The 6,823-nt window shown below is 47.0% G+C and overlaps 1 non-coding gene across 1 annotated transcript; it reads right to left on the reverse strand.

Moving 5' to 3' along the window:
- Nucleotides 1-4,715: 4,715 nt before the first annotated feature.
- Nucleotides 4,716-4,805, reverse strand: trnap-ugg (transfer RNA proline (anticodon UGG)). Its single transcript is given in 2 exon segments — nucleotides 4,716-4,751; nucleotides 4,770-4,805. It is a non-coding gene; the product is annotated as a tRNA-Pro (tRNA).
- Nucleotides 4,806-6,823: the final 2,018 nt, after the last annotated feature.

The following is a 6,823-nucleotide window of genomic DNA, read 5'->3' on the forward strand; positions in this document are numbered from 1 at the left end:
TTGAGGACAGCATGGTGGCACAGTGGCTCCCTCTCACGGCCAGAGACAACTATTTGATTTCAGCCTTGAGTCGACTATCTGGAGTTTGCATGTTCTGTCTATGTCTTTGTGAGTTTCCACTGGGGGCTCCACAGTCCAAAGATGTGTAGGTTGGGTGGATTAGCCATGCTGGATTGCGTAATGTCCTTGGATGTACAAGCTCGGTGAATTAGCTATGCGAAATGCAGGGTTACGGGAGTAGGGTGGCAGTCTGGATCTGGGTGGGATGCACTTGAGGGTTGGTGCAGGACTTGATCGGCCAAATGGTCTCTTTCCACACTCTCGGAATTCTATGTATAAATTGGTGAAACAGCATTTCGTTTTCATATTAGCATGCTGATTGTTTTCAATTACCATGAGCTTTTTGACATGGTGGTTATAATCTCCTTAATTGATTCAAAAACAAATGTTTAATTGCCATAGACTCAAGGGACCACATCTTTCCCTTCGAGGACAGAAATATTAAATATGTTACTCTCCAGTATGAGGAAAACTTGCCTGAATCTAATAAATCTTGGAAAATTAACATTAATGCAAATATGAACTCATTAGCCACCTTTTAAAATTCTATGATGAAGTCCACCTATACCCAGAGATTTGCCAGCCCGTAGCACCATCAGTTCGCTCAATAGCATTTATCTAATGATTCTCACTTCACCAAACTCCTCTGTTTGTTCAACCTATGGGGTTAAAGGCAGGATTCTTGACCATGTGGTGGAACAGAGGGATCTTGGAGTCCAAGTCCATCGATCGCTCAAAGTTGCCACCCATGTTGATAAGGTTGTTACGAAGGTGTATGGTGTATTGGCTTTCATTAGCAGGGAGTTTGAGCTTAAGAGCTGCAAGGTTATGCTGCAGCAGTATGGAGTACTGGTTAGATCACACTTGGAATATTGTGTTCACTTTTAGTCACCTAATTTTAGGAAAGATGTGTAGGGAAAATGCCAGAGGAAACATCACAGAAGCGCTTCACAGGAGGCTGCCAAGCACTGAGTATGTCACCTAGACAGGGGACGAAATGTCTGCAACACAAGTTCCCAGCTCGGCGAACAGAACCACAACAGGAAGCTGTGTAAGCTGAGAGAGACTACAGAGGAGATTTACCTCGATGCTGCCTGGAATGGAGGGCATGTCTTAGGTTGGGGGAGCTAGGGCCTTTCTCATTGGAGCGAAGGAGGACGAGAGGTGACTTTATAGAGGTGCACTATGTGTTGAGAGGCATAGATAGAACGAATAGCGAGACACTTTTTCCCCAGGTCAGAAATGACAGTGCATAATTTTAAGGTAATTGGAAGAAGGTTTAGGGGAGATGTCAGAGGTAGATTTTTTACTTTGAATGGTGAGTGCATGTAATACACTTCCAGGGTTGGAATGAGAGTCAGATACATTTAAGGACATTTAAGCGACTGCTGAACAAGCACATGGATGGCAGTAAATTGAGGGGTGTGCAGGCTAGTCTCATCTTCAAGTTGGATAAAAGGCTGGTACAACATCGAGGGTTGAAGGGTCTGAACTGTGCTGTATTGTTCTACGTTCTCACTCCAGAACCAAGCAGCAGCAGTATTGGAAGAAGAATATTGCGTCAAACCCCTTGACCCTTCCAGAGATGGGCACTGTCGATGGAAACTCGGTTAAATTCTGCCAGCAATCAGGTGATATCCGGGTGGGGGAGGGTGGCAGCCGTGAGACTGAACTTGCTTACTTGAGGGTTTTTAGTTTAGTTGTTACGTGCAATGAAGTGTGAATCATTGTTTCAGCAGTTGGTTCTGTGTGTTGTTTCTGAGTCAGTGACCAAATTAAGGCGATTCACCCACAACCAGAGCAAGAGGCTGGGATTAATATTGACTCCGCTGCATTCAGCGTGACATCACGTCAATACTGTTAGAAAGGGAAAGCTGACACCAACTCCCACCCCACCAGAGATCTCAAACCGAAACACCCAAAGAGAATCGCATCACCCTATAATCTGTCAATTTAATGTGAAAAGTGGTGTAACCTGCTCTAGTGTTTAAAAATAAATCCCTGACACTCAACAAAAATCCATTTATTTATCCAACAGTAACGGTGAACAGATGAACTAAACTATTAAAAAACCGAATAAATCCCTTCTAACTACTGACTGTTCCGGAATAAAACAAGATTCTCGTGATATGATCCAATAAATATAATTCCCTCTCGTAACAAAAAATGGAATTTAGTCGCTCAGATTACAGCCAGGTTACGTGTCTCTTGGAATATTCTGTGCCACCTTCTGTTGAATCTTCTGTCAGGAATGCCCTTCCCAGTTTTTTTAAAATGATGCATTCTCGAATACAGAGATGACTGACATCCAATTTCCCCCTCTCAACAGAACTGAGGACTCTTGATTCTCACGAGGGGGAGTTAGAGATCTGGGTGTTCAGTCGATTGTACCCTGAAGGTGCATATCTTTTTTATCTTTCCCCTCTCACCCTAAACCCTATAGCCCTCGAGTTCTTGACTCCCCGACCCCAGGGAAAAGACTTTGCCTATTTATAAAGAGACCCAAGGGGCAACTTTTTCATGCAGGGGGTGGTGCCGATCCTTTCAGGCGTGGGAACATTTTGACTACATTACTTTCTCTGTCTAGACTTCGCATGACTTGAAAAGCTTCAATCGGGCCAGATTTCAAACTTCTGTACTCCGAAGAGAGCTGTCCCAAATTTCCAATCGACCCTCATCGACATTGAGTGAATAGGGAAGATGGTTTCCCTTCTGGGTTATGCTCCCATCGTGCACCGGCAGACATATCGCCGACGAACAAATATTAACTCTGTCTAAATTGCCACATTCTGTTTTTCCGAACCGTGATTTCACTCAGAAGCACAATTTACCTGCTCCCTCCAGAATATCCTTCCAGGCTCGAACATACCTTCCAGGTGAAGCAGCACTTTACCTGCACATTTGCCGCAACCTAGTCTACTGCATTCGCTGCTCACAGCGTCGTTTCCCCAACGGAGCACCAAGTATAAAATGGATGACTGCTTCGCAGAACATCTCGGTTCTGCCCTCAAAAAAAGGCCCTGAGCTTCGGCTTTCCTGCCACTTTAACACGCCACCATGTTCCCTGGCCAGCATCTCTGTCTCAGGCTTGCAGCAGTGTTCCAGCAAAGCTCAGCTCCAGACGGAAGAACAAGGCCTCATATTCCACTTCAAAACCCTACAGCCCTCCGGTCTTCAAGATCGAGTTCCATGACTTTAGGGCCTGAAATCCCCCATGTCCTTGACCCCTACCACACACATACGAGCCCTTGTTATCACATAGTCTGCTACGACACACTACTTATTGTTAGCCACTAACGGTCTCCATTAACAGTTATTCACCCTCCCACACGGATCGTTATTCACTCCTTTGTCCCTCCTATTGTTCTCTCTCTGAGCTGGCGGGAAAGAGAGCAGCGTACACTGGAGACTCTGAGCCAGCTGAAACTTGCTCAGTGTGAAATACATTCCACTTTGCTCCAAGAATTGCAAGCAGCAAAGAGTTTCCAGAACATCTGCTTGTCATTCTGTCCCCGGGATGCGGTTTCTGACATGCGGATCGTCTTGTCATTCACGTCGGAACGGACTTGGCGAACTACTGCACGGAAGGCACGAAACCACAAGGCATGCGTTTCAATGTTATCAGTTCATTGGCATCTCAGAGAAGTGGTTTTGCGATTCAGTTCATCGGAAACCGACGAACCGACGAAGAACAGGAGAAGACCACTCAGACCTCCAAAAGCACCTGACTTGAACGGTTTGAAAGGCAAGGTGCTTAACAAACAGAGGACCATCGCAAAGGCAAGTCGCTCAAGGAGGTATTGAACAATAGCAGAGGATGGTTTCGATCCATCGACCTCTGGGCTACGGGCCCAGCACGATCCCGTTGCGCCACTCTACTAGTACGCACAACGTGACGCTCCACAGGTCCCTTCAGCCTTTCGTCTGGCGCGTGTCACGCACGTTCGAGACTGATGTCAAAGATCTTCAATGCTATCGTCTTCTCTGGCGTTGCGCAGACGTATGGAGGCTGTGTAAATATAAACTTTTTCTAACTTCCCACATTCTCTTGTGATTTCACTCTGAATAGACGCCATGCAGCCCACGTTCGCTTTGCTGCGTCGACACAGTATGTAAACGTGGGTCTCTCTTCGTATCATTCTCTTGCCTTCTCCATGTAATTCTGCACATTGTTACTTTAAACATGATCACCAAATTCCCGTTTGCGTCTAATGAATCTGCCTCTTTGTCAGTGTCAGTTAGGGATTTACTGACCCCAACCACTCCCTGTACGAAAGCATTCTTCCTAATGTCACTCTCGGTCCTTTTCCTCATGCCTTTAAAACTCTGCCGAATCGTTGCCGATCCTTTCAGGCGTGGGAACATTTTGACTACATTACTTTCTCTGTCTAGACTTCGCATGACTTGAAAAGCTTCAATCGGGCCAGATTTCAAACTTCCGTACTCCGAAGAGAGCTGTCCCAAATTTCCAATCGACCCTCATCGCTGACATCCCTCAAATACTGCACGACTCACGTCAACTTATTCAACGCTATCTCCAATCATTTCACTTCGCTGCTTTCTGTCCCATTGGTCCTCCAGGGAGCCCAACCTCGTTTTACGAAGGTGCTTTTTGAGAAAATTAAACAAGCGCTTTCGCGCGATTCACGAAATTTGGGCTCGTCCGGGATTTGAACCCGGGACCTCTCGCACGTCTGCGTCAACGAAGACCCAAAGCGAGAATCATACCCCTGGACCAACGAGCCACACCGTGGGCGCGCCGGCGTCCCTGCCCCCGCCCTACCTCTTGAACCAGCTGAGTCTTGCTCAGAGTAAAGTTCCAGTTGACATTGAACAGGCTGGGGCTGTTTTCTCTGGAACGTCGGAGGTCGGAGGGTGACTTTATGGAGGTTTACAAAATTATGAGGGGCATGGATAGGATAAATAGGCAAAGTCTTTTCCCTGGGGTCGGGGAGTCAAGAACTAGAGGGCTTTAGGGTTTAGTGTGAGAGGGGAAAGATATAAAAGAGACCTAAGGGGCAACCTTTTCACGCAGGGGGTGGTGCGTGTATGGAATGAGCTGCCAGAGAAAGTGGCGGAGATTGGTACAATTGCAACATTTAAGAGGCGTTTGGATGGATATATGAATAGGAAGGGTTTGGAGGTATATTGGCCGGGTTCTGGCAGCTGGGATTAGATTGGGGTCGGATATCTGGTCGGCATGGACGGGTTGGACCGAAGGGTCTGTTTCCATGCTGTACATCTCTATGACTGTATGAACAGCTGCTTCTCATTCTGTCTCTCTGCTGCCGTTTGCCCGTCTCCAGGAACCGGGCCCTCTCTACTGACAGAAAATTAAACCGTTTTCTTTCTCAACTTTTCTCTAACACCGGAGTGACCAGTGACAAGTATTGCCCTCCTCAACATAGGGCACAGAGAACAGGAGAAGACCCCGGAGACCTCCACGGGTGTGTCATCTCAACTCTGCATACTGGGCCTGTGTATCAATGTGAAATATTTACGTCGAAGATTTTTGGGAAGCAGATCAGAAGGCGAGGTGCACAACAGTGCGCCGTTATACGGGAAAGCTGCTAAACTCGACATTGAGTGAATAGGGAAGATGGTTTCCCTTCTGGCTTATGCTCCCATCACGCACCGGCAGACATATCGCCGACAAGCAAATACTAACTCTGTCTTAATTGCCACATTGTGTTTTTACTCGGAAGCACAATTTACCTGCTCCCTCCTGAATATCCTTCCAGGCTCGAACATACCTTTCAGGTGAAGCAGCACTTTACCTGCACATTTTCCGCAACCTCGTCTACTGCATTCGCTCGTCTTCGTGACTTTAAATCTCTGCCGAATCACTATAGATCCTTTCAGGCATGGGAGCATTTTCACAGCATTATTTCCTGTTTCTAGGCCCCTACTGACTTGGAAATCTTCGGTTCTTCGAGGAGAGCTGGCCCAATTTTTCAATCTACCTTTATTGCTGACATTCCTCACACACCGCACCACTCACGTCAACCTGTTCAACGCGATCTCCAACCATTTCACTTCCCTGTTTTCTGCCCCATTCGTACTCCAGGCAGCACAACCACGTTTCACGAAGGTGCTTTTTGAGAAAATTAATCGGGCATTTTGGCACAAATCAAGTTAAGAGACGCAGCCTCGTCTGGGATTTGAATCCCCGACCGCACACAAGTCTGTACAGTTAAAGACCCTCTGGGAAAATTATGCCCCTAGACCAACAAGCCAAAGAGCGGCTCTGTCCTCATCCACCGCACACCTCTTGAGCCAGCTGAGACATGCTTAGTGTGAAATACATTTGACATTGCTCTCAGAATTGCTCGTGACAAAGAGTTTCCAGAACAGCTGCTTCTCATTCTGTCTCCCTGCTGCTGTTTGTCCCGTCCCCAGGAACCGGGCTCCCTCCACTGTTTCGAAGCTTTTCTCTGACACCCGAGTGGCCAGTGACAAGCATTGCCCTCCGCAACATAGGATACAGAGAACAGGAGACCACTCAGAGGTTGTCAGCTCAACTGTACACATTGGGCCAGTATATCATTGTGAAATATTGATGTCGAAGCTTTTGTGGGGAACGGATGAGAATGCAAGGTGCAGAACAGAGCGCCGTTATACGGGAAAGCAGCTAAAGACGACGTTGAATGAATAGGAGACAATGGTTTCTCTTTTGGGTTACGGTCCCAACACGCACCCGTTGTGCCATTCTCCTGCATTGCTCGGCAGTTTTTCCAGAGAAGTATTCAGCTTTTCACCTGGC

This window comes from Chiloscyllium punctatum, chromosome 36 (assembly GCF_047496795.1).
Source record: "Chiloscyllium punctatum isolate Juve2018m chromosome 36, sChiPun1.3, whole genome shotgun sequence".
Taxonomy (NCBI): domain Eukaryota; kingdom Metazoa; phylum Chordata; class Chondrichthyes; order Orectolobiformes; family Hemiscylliidae; genus Chiloscyllium; species Chiloscyllium punctatum.